This window comes from Sorex fumeus, unplaced genomic scaffold (assembly GCF_029834395.1).
Source record: "Sorex fumeus unplaced genomic scaffold, SorFum_2.1 ptg000020l, whole genome shotgun sequence".
Classification (NCBI taxonomy): domain Eukaryota; kingdom Metazoa; phylum Chordata; class Mammalia; order Eulipotyphla; family Soricidae; genus Sorex; species Sorex fumeus.
In genome coordinates this window covers 2,562,335-2,577,979 of record NW_026606077.1, presented here as the reverse complement: position 1 = coordinate 2,577,979, position 15,645 = coordinate 2,562,335, and the positions used below count along the sequence as shown (strand labels likewise).

General features: G+C 36.7%; 1 protein-coding gene across 1 annotated transcript in view; it reads left to right on the top strand.

Moving 5' to 3' along the window:
* The window catches only part of CTNNA3 (catenin alpha 3), a 1,757,578-nt gene that overhangs the window by 1,104,772 nt on the left and 637,161 nt on the right, over window positions 1–15,645 (top strand). The gene's annotated exons all lie outside the window — the stretch shown is intronic.

Genomic DNA, 15,645 nt, shown 5'->3' with positions numbered 1-15,645 from the left:
TCTTATGAACAACACATTAATTCCAGTTGACCAGTAGTATTGACCTTAGAATTAGAAAATCTATAAAGGTAATATTAAGCATCTTGCTTTGTTTGAAAATAAGCAATAAATAATAGATTATTACTTCCTAATCAATATCACAAATATTCTTTCACTGTCTATAGCACTGTGCTCATCAATTTGCTTGAGCAGGCACCAGTAACATCTCACAACAAATTGTGAGACTTGTTACTGTTTTTGGCATATCAAATACGTCACGGGTAGCTTGCCAGGTTTGCTGTGCAGGCGAGATACTCTCCGTAGCTTGCTGGGCTCTCTGTGATGGGTGGAGGAATCAAACCTGGTTAGCTGCATGCAAGGCAAATGCCCTACCCGCTGTGCTATTGCTCCAGCCCCACAAATATTCTAAGGATATAAACTATAACACTGATTTGAGACTAGTTTTCTGCACGACTGTGGAGACTCTAATTTTTCTAAACTCAGTGAATTCTCTATTTCTCTCTTGAGAATACATAAGGGAGATGACTTCTTTCTAATTAATTTTAATTAACAAGCTAAAATGGGGAAGAATTGGAATCCAGAGGACCTGAGCTCTTGCAGTTGCTGTCAATTTTCTTTAGAACCTTACAGGAATAGAATACTGCAAGAAGGTCTCTAAGTGACCAAGACACTTAGGGTCTTGTCTATAGTCTATGAGAATTCTCTTTTCTCTATATTGTAGTAAAAGAATCCTTGTGATACCTATAGTCTAATGACACTAAGAATTGTTTTCCATTTGATTACATTCGCTTTTCTGTCCCTCTCGGGGAGCCCGGCAAGCTACCGAGAGTATCCCTCCCTAGCAGAGTCTGTCAACCTCCCCGTGGCATATTCGATACGCCCAAAACAATAACAAGTCTCATTATGGAGGCATTACTGTTGCCTGCTTGAGCAAATCCATGAACAACGGGAGGACAATATTACAGTGCTATAGTGCTTGATTATATTTATAAATCCTATTAAATTCACCAAAAATATCTGTCTTGCATTTATACATTTTCCTCCATCTAATTGGTCAGCATCTTATGCCCTTGTCACTTTTCTCTTTTTATTGGATTACACGAATGTCATTCATATATATATATATATGAAGTATATATATATATCAATCATGAGATATATATCATATATCTCAATCAAGTATACATCAATATATAATATATATTATATAAAATAAAATATCTATGTACATATAGATAAAATATAATTTTATATAAAATTTAATTACAAACAAATTTAATATATACATTAAATATAAATGAATAATTTATGTACACAAAATATATATATGTACAGCATACATATATATTTTTTGTTTTATCCCTTAGATCTCCATTTATAGGTCTCTCTGTTTCTAGAATACGTGAAGATCTTTCTCTTTAGAGGGAGTTTTTACATGATGATGTTCTGGTGCTCTTTTTCATGTTGACATGTAGAGAGATTATTTTATGTTCAAATATGAAAAGGGCTCAAATACTATCAGCCCTTTCAAGTTATCCTATCATGTCACCATCACCATATTCATGTGTGTTTTAAAGTTTTAAAGTTTATACCACACCGAAAATTATAACGTATATAATTTTATAGTATGTTTTCATAAGATAAATTTTATAATGGTGATTATTTAGACTTTCTTATTTTAATATTTTCTTATTCATTATTTATAACCCTGTTCTTGTACTCTGTATAACAAGAATGAGACTTCTACTAGCGGTGTACATTGACCTAAACTTGACCAAGCAAATTTCAGTACCCCATTAGTTGAGATTTTTCAAAGGCATATACTTTTAAAAATAAGAAGGTTGACTATTTGACCAATCTATTGTGTAGAAGGTATAGATCTCGGACCAAAAGTTGGCCTATAAAATTTTGGTGCCCAATCCTGACATCCTGTAATAGATCTTTTATATGAAGGAGAAAATGTGATCTGAATAATAGACTTAATGGAGTATTAAAGGTGTTTGAAACTAAACTAGCAGGAAGATAAGGCTTAACTCTCATAAGAGGGAACTTAACTTTCATTCCATTTAACAAGTGAATTTGGGGTATATTTAAATGTAATCGGTCTACTTGCATATGGCACAAATATTTTAAAAATATCCATATTTCTAAAATGTGGTCATTCAGACTAATGTTTGAAAACTCATAATCTACAAAATAAAATGGATAAGTAAAAGGTTATGGCCTTGGGGTAAGTAAAATAAGTGTCTTGGGAAAGCACTGTTTATCAAAAGCATCTGAATCATCAAGTTGAAAGAGACATATGTTATCTAGTTCAATAAATTCCATAGGCTAATCCATAAAAGCGTTTTCATATTCTGATGAAATTAGGTCAGTTTTGTTAGTTTATTTTTATTAAGATAAAATGCATTTATAATTTAGTTGAAATATATGAACTTTCTCATTTTTGATATTCATGACATGATTTTATTGTATAAAAAGATAGCAACACTGTTATTTAATTACTAGTTAAAAACATTTTCAAGTCTACACTAGTTGCTTTTTTTTCCCATTTCTTCCTTAAAAATATTTTTGCCCTAAAAAATTTAGAATATTAAAATTACTAATTTAGATGACTAAACATATAAGTTAGTGGCATTGTAGGGAAACCATTTCTAGATCTTTACAATGATTATCGTAGTTGTTTTATAAAAATCAGGGTTGGGAGAGGGGGAATTTCTGATAGATGAAGATGCCCATGTCTTGAGCACCATACTAGACAGCATCAGTCCCTGAAGCTTAAGATCCAGGCAGGAAAATAATGTATTTAGTAAGTCAGCTCTTATGAATAATCACTAGAAGTGTTTAAACAAAAGTCCAATAGGTGATAGCCTCTCTGTTGGAAACAGAATTTCATTATGGGGTGGTAGACGTATTAGATGGTCTTTAATGTTCTTTCTAAAAATAAGATTCTTTAACAAACATCATGGTAAAAACCTAGAAAACATTTTCTATGGTAAATGCAATATTTTCTAAAATCTAATTTTCTAATCAGAGCTATGTTTAATCTATATATAGTATAAGTTTATTATATTTTCTTGTGTTTACATCTCCTCAGGTATTATCAAGTGAACTTTCTGGAACATAAAATTTACTTTTAAAGATATTTTAAAATATATTCTTAGTTGAATTTTTATAGTTTTTTTAATGGAAATCTATAGATACTTTCAAACAGGGATGTCTTTTATATTTTACGTTAGAGAAGAAAACCATGGGTGTCCCAGACAAATAAACATGTGAAGTATGAAAAATATAAAGTGTAAATTGGAGATCACCTCAATTCATATTTACTTATTTATTGGTTTGTGGCTACTCATGGCTGTACTCAGGGCTAGTTCCTGACTTTTTATTCAGGGATCAATCATAGTGGGCTGGGGGGGGGGGACATATAAGGTATGGAGGGAGGATAAAAGTAGGATGACTCTGCAAGGCAAGTGCCCTGTCCACTGTACTGTCCTTCCAATTCCTAAACTCATGTTTAAACACGAAAATATAAGAAAAAAAATGATCTGAACTTTTGATTCACTGCACTGCTGTATCGTAATGAATAAATCCTGACATACTGCATGTATTAGACGCTTATGTTTCTCTCTCTCTCTTTCTCTCTCTCTCTCTCTGGTTGTACACAAATATATGAAAATATTTGCTTTGGGGTGCACCTCTGGAAGCAGGGGCCACCCTTACTGTCTGTTCTTTGATGTTTCCTGGTGGTACTTGGGAGACCAATGAGGTCCTGAGGGTTTTCTCCTGCATACAATACTCTAGCCCTTTTAGTGAAGTCAGGCCTCTTCAGTACCGATTCATGGAATCAATAATTATGTAAGAATAAATTTATTTTACATTGAAGACTGGTGCACCTGAAATTCAGTGCTACTTGTTTTCTAGGAGTGGGAAAATGACCAATTTTAACTAAAGTGAAGAAAGTTCTGGTAGGTTTCTTTGTCTACTTGAAATGCAAGTCGTGTGAAGTGATTGGCATTATCTCAGTCTGTATGTACAGGATTATTTTGTTGTAACTGCAATTTGTTTGATTGCATTATGATGATGTTTTACTGTACTTAGTGTATGCCTTAGTAAGGACATTGCGCTATCTCTTTCAAATGGAAAAACATGTACAGATTTGTACACGCTTTTTTATTTGTGATTGAGATGTTGTCATATTTGCAAATTGAAAGCACTTAATTCTCTAAGTATTGTGCACTGGAGAACCAGATATGTTTTCTCTCATCTACTGTAGATGTACTTTACTTTTACTGTAGATGATGATGGATGTTTTGTTTGAAATCAAATAATATAGCAGTAAGTCAATTTGATAATTATATTTATTTTTCCTTCTAAGATGGCAGAAAAAACTTTTGAAAAACAGAATTCTCTGAGACTATATAGAAGGGCTAAAATGAGGTCATAATATTTAAAAAGTTGAACAGTTTATTCCCCAGACTACACAGGGACATTCACCTATAGGACTAGGACCTATTTGTTGATTTTAATACCATGATACTTATGCAAAGAGACAGCATTTGGGTGAAGGTGTGAACATTTATGTTTTTCAAGACTGGAAATTAAGCTATGTGATTTTGTATTATATTAATCTGTACTTTGTCCCAGTTTCAAGATCAGCTGTTATTTTCTACTTTCTCCAAGTTTTTTTTTTTTATTTAACAAATATTTACTACTACTAGGCAGTTTCATGAAGATAGGTTGAGTAAAAGACCAGAAGTGAAACTTTAAGGGACACCCATTAGAAAGTTCTAAGGATAATGTGCTGTATTAAACTAGGTGGTGCTTAATATGAGGTGGTGTGTCCTCAAAGAAAAAACAGAATTAATGGAAATTACAGCCATGTTTTTTTGTTTGTTTGTTTGTTTCTTTTTTTGCTTTTTGTGTCATACCCAGCAATCCACAGGGGTTAATCTTGGCTCATGCGCTCAGGAATTACTACTGGTAATGCTCGAGGGACCATATGGGATGCTGGGAATCAAACCCGGGTCATCTGTGTGCAAGGCAAAAGCCCTACCCACTGTGCTATCACTCCAGCCCCTATAGCCATACTTAAATCCAGTTGCTGGAGGGACATAAAGAAAAATTAGGTTACTTAAAAGTAGGTAGCCATAGCTAAGTAATATTTAACATTCAGGATGTCACTGTCACTGTCCTCCCGTTGTTCATCGATTTGCTCGAGCGAGCCCAGTAACGTCTCCATTGGAGACTTTGTTGTTACTGTGTTTGGCATATCAAATACATCATGGGTAGCTTGCCAGGCTCTGCCGTGCGGACAAGATACTCTTGGTAGCTTGCCAGACTCTCCAAGAGGGGCGGAGGAATCAAACTCAGGTCGGCCATGTTGGGTGAGTGCAAGGCAAACACCCTACCGCTGTGCTATCAGGATAAGGCAAGATATTCTCAATATTAAATATAAACAGTCTTTGACAGAGACCTTGTACAAATGAGGTGTGTACTCACCTCATTTTATTTTTATTAAATATTGCACATGGTATGTGCTATAATATTGCATTCATGATATGTTAATATATTGAGCACTTTAGTGTAAAAAGCCTGTGTCCATCTTTGACTATTATAATCAGTGAGAAGAACAATATTGAGACTTGCTTATATCAAGCTTCAGTATAGGGGAAAGTCTTATTTAGGTAGAAATGACACTAGAGAGGAAGAACTGAACTGACATAGAGGTTAGAAAGAAATTCATTCAGGTAGAGAATTCAAGGTGAACTATCATAAACCAATACTTCTGGGGCCTGAGAGAGTATGGTGGGTAAGACACTTGTCTTTCATGTGTCAAAGACTTGGGTCCAGTCTTAAGTAACCGTTGCAGGCCCTGAGCTTCTTCAGAACTGATTCCTGAGCACAGCATCAGGGCTAAGCCAGGTATTATAACCATTCCCTCAAAGAACAATAACACTTCTAAAATATAAACAAGATTTGTACATTCGGGAATTTATAAAATAAGGAGTTCTAGTAACAAGTGTAAAATTACATAGGAGAATTTCTTTTAATAGTTTATTTAATCTGAAGCTTACTATCACCTAACTGAGGAACTTCTGGCATTTTGGATGGAATCATTCATGTAGTATGGGAATCAGAGTGGTTTTTAGCTTTTAGTCATTTCATTTTTCTAAATGCTAGAATAATTCAGAATATAGGACATTATATACACAACCCCACAACTCAGTCGTTGTGATAACCAAACTTGAATCCTTATTTTTCCAAGTGAATCCTAAGAAATATTGCCTCACTTGAAACTAGTTGGAGACAGTTTGTTCCAATGGGACAGGTTGAATAAATAGTTAAAATACAGGTTGTTGTCATGAAGAACAAGTAAAAGTATTTTAATTTGGAAGCTCCTAAAATGTTTAAGTAGTTATTGGCATCTTCACAACAGTTCTCTCAAGGAATTAATCTGGAGACTTTCCCCTGAAAGGAAGAGAGAATTAACCAGTTTTGTTAGAAGATTATTGAAAATTATATTCAGAAGCAGGCTTTTCAATAATGGATATGGATCAAATATACCGGCTGTGAAAAAATTGTAATTGAACTATAGAAATTGGCTATTATTTGAGAACAAATTGAATGATGATGTTGATGGCGGTCAAAGGGGGAAATTTGGAGAGTTTTAGATGGAGCCTAGGAATATAGTGGTTTTCTGTTGGGAGAAATTACAAATTCAGTAAAAGAGGATTCACTTCATAATGGAGATGAATATGTTTAAAGTAGCCCCTGGAAATCCAAGTGTCACTTTAAATATACTAAGGTTCATTCACATAAGAGTAAGATTAAGGAAACAACAGGTATAGGAACTTAAGCTATCACAGCGTGGCGTGGGATCTCTTTATACAGAGGTTATGGTTGAAATAATGCACAAAGAGCAAGATTTCTAAAGAACAAGAAAAATAAGATCAAAATCAATAAATTAAAATATAACCCATCCAGATGAAAAAAAGAGGAACTTGGACAAAAACAATAAACAAAGAGGAAAGATGGAAGTGTGACTTGGTCGAAGTCTAACAGGGTAAAGGTAAAGGCCCTCCCGTTGATCGTCGATTTGCTCGAGCGGGCCCAGTAACGTCTCTATTGGAGACTTTGTTGTTACTGTGTCTGGCATATCGAATACTCTCGGTAGCTTGCCGGGCTCTCCGAGAGGGGCAGAGGAATAGAACTCGGGTCGGCCATGTTGGCCGCTTGTAAGGCGAATGCCCTACCCGCTGTGCTATCATATGTTAGCTATGTTAGTATGTCACCAACGTCAACTACTCTTAAGAAATTCAATGGCTTGAGTTTTGTCAATTCAAGGTTCAGTGGAAATGAAGAAGTAGTCTGTGAATTTACCAAGACTGCCAGTGTCGTTGGCATTAGGGATGAAGATTAGAGGACTGAAGACATTTTACTTTTCACAATTCATTTACAATTTACAATTTACAATTCCCACCTTGGGAATTGGAAAAGAAACTGAAAATAAAACATGGGAAAGCCCATTGTATAGACTTTTAATACCATTTTACTATAGTCCAAACTTTTTTCTTAGAGTGAATTTTCCAAGTTTTTTTTAATCTTTGGAATCTATACCATGTATTAGTTTTTAAAACCATCCTAGCAGTGTTCTGTAGTCAGTGAATTTAGCCTCAAAGAGCTAAATATAAATAAAACCCATTACAGATGTTTTAGTAATAACTAAATAATATATTCTTGATTTTCTAGGAATTAAAAACTACCTGAGTCTTTAAATACAGAGATTTTACCAAAAAATTGTGAAACTTAACATCACACAGTAGGTAATTACTTGATAACTCGATCACTTGATATCCCATTACTCATTAATTTGCTTGAGCGGGCACCAGGAATGTCTCCATTCTTCCCTGTGGTGTGCTTGTGTAGCTCAGAGGCATCTGCTCGGCTCTAGGAACACAAAGAGCCTCAAACCGATCATTCAGTGTCTTGAAAAAGAAGTTGGACCATCTCGTAGGTGGGTGGCCAGTCATTCTTTTGACGTCCTATGAAATCCAGTTGGTAATGGCTCTAGTTCAGTGGTCATCTCCAAATCACATTACATGTCCAGCGCATTTGATTTTCAGTGACTTGGCAAATGAGACAGCATTCCTGATTCTCTATCATTGACAAAGGTCAGAACTCCAGATTGTTTTTCTCACTTGAGTGAAGCGTGACTCCAAGCATAGCTCTTTTGATTCCTCTTTGGGAGACCTGAATAGTGTTCTCATGCTGTTTTCATAGTGCCCAGATTTCTGAGGCATATGTTAATGCAGGAAGAACAGTGGAATCAAAGAGATGTGATTCTTCATCTTATTAGCTGTTTCTTTGATTCTCTTGAAGCCGTTCCAAGCCATCTCTTCCTCCTGCGCAACTCAATTGCCAGGTCATTCATCATGTTGACTTCTCAACCTAGGTACACATAACTGTCACATTCAGAGATGTTCATTCCATTAAGAGCAAATGGAATGTCAGGAATGAGACTGTTTCTCATAAACATTGTCTTCATGAGATTCAGCTGTAGTCTGACCTATCTACACTCACGGTTGAAGTCGGCCAGCATTTGTGCCGCGTGGCTTATGTTTGGTGTTATTAGAAAAATGTCATCAGCAAAACAGAGGTGGTGTAGTTACCGACCATCTATCTTCACTCCCATTACTTCCCATTCCAGTCATCGCATGATGTTTTCAAGGGTGTCACTGAAGAGTTTCAGTGAAATGGTATCACCCTACCGAACCCCTATCTTGACGTCAATGATTGTGTCCTTGTAGAATGGTGAGATTCTGGTCGTGAGTCTACAATACAACTCACGGAGATCCTTACGTACTGAGTTTGAATGCCCTGTTTGGCTAGCGCTTCAATGGCCACTTCAGTCTCAACAGAATCAAAGGCCTTCTTTAAATCAATGAACGTTAGACAGAGCAGCAACGTGAACTCCCAAGACACCTCAATGAGCTTGGTTACTGTGTGGATGTGGTCGATCGCGCTGATTCCTTTTCAGAACACAGCTTGCTCGCATGGTTGTCCTTCATCTAGCATTTGGCCCATCCTATTCAGGATGACTCGAGTGAACAGCTTGTAGATGACAGACAGCATGCAGATAGGGCGGTAGTTGCCAATGTTGTGAATGTCTCCCTTCTTGTACAGTAAGTACAGTCCTGCTGGTCTTCCATTGGGAAGAAAACTTGCATTCCGAAGTGTGTGAAAAGCCGAGCCAGTGTATTGATAAGTACTGACAGCAGGTTATTCGGTGTTCGGGTCTTACCTTGTTTGGGCCGGGTGCTGTTTGCTTCTTTACTGACAAAATTGCATGTTGAATTCAGGGAGATCGTTGGGAACGGCATATCCATCCTGCAAAATTTGGTATGTGGGCAGGTGGACGTGGCTATCAAAGAGATCTGAGTAGAAGTCATGGATAATCTTCTCCATTGCCCTTCTGGAAGATGTGATAACTTGGTCTTGTAGTTGGCGATGGACAGGTGGGCATTGCGAATACTTTTCCTGGCTTCTGCCGCATTGGCCAGCAATGCTGCTCTTCTCTCTTTGAGGTCTTCCTTTATCGCTTCTTTGCACTGCTTTGCGAGCTCAGCCGTTTGCTTGCGGTTGCCTGAGGCTCAACCCAAGCCACATTGGCGAATGCGCTCAAGAGTTTTCTATGACAGGCATCTTTTTGTGGCTATCTCTCTCTTGGCATTCCTCACACAATCATGGAAGTGCTGAACCAGTCAATCGTATTCTTCGTCAATGTTGTCAATGACAAAATCTTGCCATGTTGCCATAGTAGTGCCAAAGATATCCCAGTTGGTGGTGATTCTGGGAGTTCTCTTCTTAAACTATGCAGCCCTTTCTCCCTGCTCCATGAAATAGAATTTTGCATGATGGAGACGGTGGTCCGATCCCATTTGGAATTTTAGGACAACAGTGACATCGGTCAGGCAAAACCATTGACTGAATTTTATGTGGTCAATTTTATTGTAGAACTGTCTACCAGGAGACTCCCATGTTCAATGCTTAGATTTGGCCTTCTGGAACTGTGAATTATCCTGGATGGTCTAGGTCAACATGATGAACTCAGGCAGTTCCTCACCCTGTTTGTTCCATTCTAGGCCATGGCTCTCGATGGAGTTCTTCAGCTGATCTTTTCAGTCCTATCTTGGCATTACAATCGCCAACAATGATCTTGTAGAAGGTGTGGTCTTCTTTATAGAACTTATTCAGTTCTATGTAGAACTTCTCAATTTCTTCTTTATTATAATTCTATGTTGGTGTATAGACAACAAATATAGAAACCGCCGACAGTGAGCCACATCTATTTAAGTGTAATTGTCCAATTCCAGTTGTTAGGCATTTGAACTAATCAATTCTCAGGGGCCAAGTTTGTGTTGACAGACATGGACACCACCGACACCTCTTTTGCTGCATGTTCCAAGGAACAGGTCTTCTCTAAGTGTCGAAAATGGTGTGATGTGGTTGTTGCCTTCTCGTCTTGAACAGACCAACGATGTTGTAGTAAATCTTTTGCACTAGCACCATCAGGTCCTTGATGGATGCATCCAATGCCAGCGTATGTGCATTGAACGTACAGTCATTTTTGTCCTTCTTCATTTTGGCAGCCTAATTTGGTCTTGATATTTTATCAACCTCTCCTTCCTCATCCTTCTTAACGCTTCTGTATTGGTGGCTCTTTCAGGGTCAGGAGAATGAGACCCATTGTATTTACTGTGTTTGGCATATTGAAAACACCACGAATTGCTTGCCAGGTTCAAATATAGTTTGAACCATGGGAACAACTACAGGGGCGATTAGAGGCCATTCTAAAACCCTCTGTCCCTCTCGGAAAGCCTGGCAAGCTACTGAGAGTATCCCACCAAAACAGTAAGTAATAGTGTTAAAAAATATTTGACTCGTTACACAACATTTCATTCTAAATATAATTTTGATATAAAATATCTTTTAACACCAGAATGTTTAATTAAAATGAAGATCATTTGCAACTGTTTCTTCTAAAATTTTGCCTTGAGGATTAATTGGCTTATATCCATATGTCCCCCAAAGCTCACTACTCTGCCCTGACTCCTTCATTGACCTTGACCAATTCATCTTCTATGAATCAACAATTTCTCATCTTTTTCTTGGGCCATGATTGAGATGATTTTAAAGTTATTTTTTATGATCAAAATTCTAAATCATAGTGCTTTAATGGAAAGATTCTGAAATTTCATTTTATGTTTTGACGAGCAAAGTCACTGCTCCACAAATTCCAATGTAGATTCAGAGTATTTTCTTGATTGTCCTCAAATGAAGACTGTTCCAATTTTTAAATTCAGACTTACCTAGAAATTTGTAATTGGTAGGTGACTCCCAGATTGGATTTTTTAATATATATTGAGTATAACAAGGTCCTAATGAAATCAGTTTTAAAACCTCAGTAGAATAGATTTAAGAATATATGTGGTAATTTACATGTATATCAACAATAATTATTTTTAGCATACATTTTCTGTCCTAAAGCTGCTTTTGCTGATAATATTTCATTAAAAAACACATCATTTTAGGTCACTCAGGGAGAATGGGACAATGTGAATTTGAAACAAATAAATTTAGCACTATCATTTATACTCAGTAGATAAAGATCCTGAGCAGAAAACAGATCAAGCAGAACTAAGTCCTGACCTGCCTACCCCCAGAGAGTCACAAGCTGTAAGATCAATAATCTAGGAGAGAAAGCACTAAGCACTAGATCTGGGGGATTTATAAGAGAAAAAAAATGTTTCCAGTAACTTGTAAGGCATTGATATGGCACTAAATTGTTCATAGTTCAATTTAATTTAATTTAATTTTGTTTCTGGATTACACCCAGAGATGCTCAGGGCGGATTTCTGGTTCTACACCCAAGGATCACTCCTGGCAAGGTCAGCGGACCATATGGAACGCTGGGGATAGAACCTGGGTGAGCCACATACAGGCAATTGTCCTACTTGCTTTACTGTCACTCTGTCCTCTGCAATATTTATAGATTTTAAAAAGTAAATTGGATTCCCCTTTTCTCTAAATAATGTTTATCTGTAAATTATTCATTTGGAGACAATAATCACTATACTTATTACAAAATAAGATTTCATCATTTGCCTAATATGACATTGGACATGAGTTAAATACCTCATACTGCTTTTAAAATACTTGCTCTTTCAAAACTGTACTAAAGCTTCGAGTCAGCTTCTGAATATATGTATATATATATTCTGAATATATTTATGCACACATATATGGGGCTGGAGCGATAGCACAGCGGGTAGGGCGTTCGCCTTACAAGCGGCCAACCTGGCCGACCCGAGTTCAATTCCTCCGCCCCTCTCGGAGAGCCCGGCAAGCTACCGAGAGTATTCGATATGCCAGACACAGTAACAACAAAATCTCCAATGGAGACGTTACTGGGCCCGCTCGAGCAAATCGAAGATCAACGGGAGGGCCTTTACCTTTTACCTTTATATGTTATATATGTATACACTTCTGAATATGTACCACCTTTGTAGGCAACATGCATGCACTTGAAAACAAATTCTTTGATGAAGACATTTTATGAGACGAGATTCAGAGGTTGTAATTAATCTCATAATAAATTTAAGCTTAATCTTAGTACTTCTATTAGCAGTAATGTTGTTAGTTAAATTTGCTCTGTTCTTCTAGTTGTTTTTTTATTTATTTCCATATCACCAGTAGTTTTTTACAATATATTGCTTGTTCTGTATCATTTCAAATCACTTCCCTTATCTGGGAGAGTTATTAATTATAAATGAATGACTGAATAATAAATAAGCATTTCCAAATTTTTAGCTTTGTTTGAGACAGGGTTGGGAAGATTTTTACTCTTAATTACTTTACACATAGAAACTATTGGATACTTTTAGTGGATACTTAGAAAGTATTTAATAAATACTGATGACTAAAAGACAGAACTGAGATAGTGGGTTTTGGGGGTGGAGGAGACGAAGGAATAATAAATAACTTGTTGGGAATTAACATGGGAACATAAATGAAGGATCTTAAACACACGTCTGGTTCTAAGGGAGATAGCATATCCACCAAAGCCATAACTCTCAACTAACAAACCTGGGAGCAGGAAAAGAAGTTTGGATATAGGGTCATAGGTATTTTGTGATGGGGACGGGCAATAACTTTGTGCATCAATATTGGAAACGTGAACACCATTGTAACTCTGTCACCTAAAGTGCAATACAGAAAATAAGTTATTTAAATGTTGCTGGTGGTGGGTGTTGGAAAAGTTTCATCAATATGCATACAGATATGGCAGAAGTTTGGAAGAAACTGGCAAATTTTAAAATGCTTTCTTTAAGGCCTTCTAATTTATTTTTAAAACACTTTCAGGTCACCCTTTCCTACCAGAAAAGGTGGGAGGAGAATGAAATATTAAAAGAAAAAAATGCCTGTAGCTAAGTTTTATGTTTCGTTTTGGGGGAAGGCTATACCCAGCAGTACTTAGAGCTTACTCCTGGCTCTATACTCAGGGATTATTTCTGGTGGGGCTTGGGGTACATTATATGCTACTGGGGATTCAGCCCTGGTGGACTGCTTGCAAGTCTTTATTATATCTCCAGCCACCATGTTGCCCATTTTAAGAACTTTATTGCCTTAAAATATTTTATTTTTGTGGAGATATGTTGCTGTGATCAACAACCCTATAGTTAGCTATTAGTTTTTTATTTTACTTTTATCAATAAAGGTCTATAGAAAGATACTTTATGGATAATACAGTAGTGAGACAAATCATTTAAGGAAAGAGTTACCATCTTTCTGGTACCCATCTGAGGGTAGAGGTCTTTACATCAGAAATCAGACTGCAGTGTGAAATAGCCCAAGGAAATGAATAAAAATCTAAGGCTGTATCACAAATCCTGTGTTCAGCCTGCCTCTGAGCATTCCAGGAAGTCATGATTGCATTTTTAAACAAACACCTACAGATTCGTATCCACTTGCATGATCAGGGAGGAAAGTCCCAATTAACCAAGCTCTGGTGATAAGTTAATAACGTGATGACAGCCACCTCCATATCAAAACCCTTATTACTCTGTGCTTAGTACACTGTCAACTGTCAATAAATTCTAATTACGATCTAGCTTTCCACCAGATGTTTCTTATAAATCACGAACGGCACAGACAAAGAGCTGAAAGTTACAATGCACAAAACTGATTGAGGTGAGATTTTATTTGTCGTGGTTATAATCTTCTTCAAGAGTTAAAAACGAATGGTTACTAAAAGATCTCACTGGGAGACTCCGGGTTTCTAAGTGTGTACAACATTGGATATGTGAGTGAGTGTGTGTGTGTGTGTGTGTGTGTGTGTGTGCATGTGTTTTTCAGTTATTGAGCTCCTGCTTCATATTATCACTTTTCTAGCACTCCAGAAGCTGTATAAGCACAGCAAAGTGTCCTCCATCCTTTATGAACTTATATTCTATAAAAAAAGAAGACTTAAAGACAATTTTGCATGATAGTAACAAACACCTATGTTTTATAGCAATAGACTATTTCAAAATACGTTTTACCTATTAATGGTTTTAGTAAATTTAAATACTCCTATTTGCATATTTTAATGATAATGTTTTTTTTAATCATGAAACTTAGCCATATCATAGAGAAGTGGTGGTTAAGATTCAAATCTGAGCTACCTGCTTTCTAAACCTACACTGAATACTGCAGAATCACAAGGAGGAAAATGAGACACTGTGATATAGAAAATGTTTGGGTTAAGCAGCAGGACATGTCTCAGTGGCTAAAAGATTTTCTTGTAAGTGTGAAATTGAATGTTCAAATCCCAGTGTCACCCATATGTGCCACCAATGTATATCAGGAGAGGAAAGATTCATGGGAATTCCAGCATTCAGTTAACAGCAAAATCCCACAAAAAGAGAATGAACCAAAATAATCAGATAAGCAAGAAGGTACTCCTAAGACTGGAAGAATGAAAATCTAGGCTGTTACTTTGAAGGAGTATTTAGCTTATGTCAATTAATACACAAGAGTTCAAGATTAGAACTAAAAAGAACTCTATGTTTTGATCACAAACATGGACTGGAGCACAGTGAATAGGGTTCTTGCCTTGCACATGTCCCACCCTACCGGGGATCCTGGTTCTCCGTATAGTCCCCCAGCCTTCCAGGAGTGATCTTGAGTCCAGAAACGTGAGAAAGACCTGTGGACCCAACTCCAGATATGGCCTCCAAAGTAGCTCCAAAACAAACACAAAACTTTATTCACGTTTCTCTCTAATGAGGAATAATACTTTTGAATAATGAGTTCCACTGGGACCCTTAAGACAGTGATCCCCGGGTGTCATTCTCAGACTGCGGATATAAGCACAGGCTGGGCACATTAAAATAATTCAAATATTTAGGCTGTATTCTAACCTACTAAATCAGATATGCAAATGATATAACCCAGCTATGTTTTTCAAGTCAACCAGATGATTTGGATGCATGTCGCAGTTTACTTTGTATGATGATGGGCTGAAGTGGCTTCGTACAAGTGCTGGGAAACAGGCTATATGTCTCTCCAATGCTGTGTGAGCGGTGCCTTAAAACTGACTAC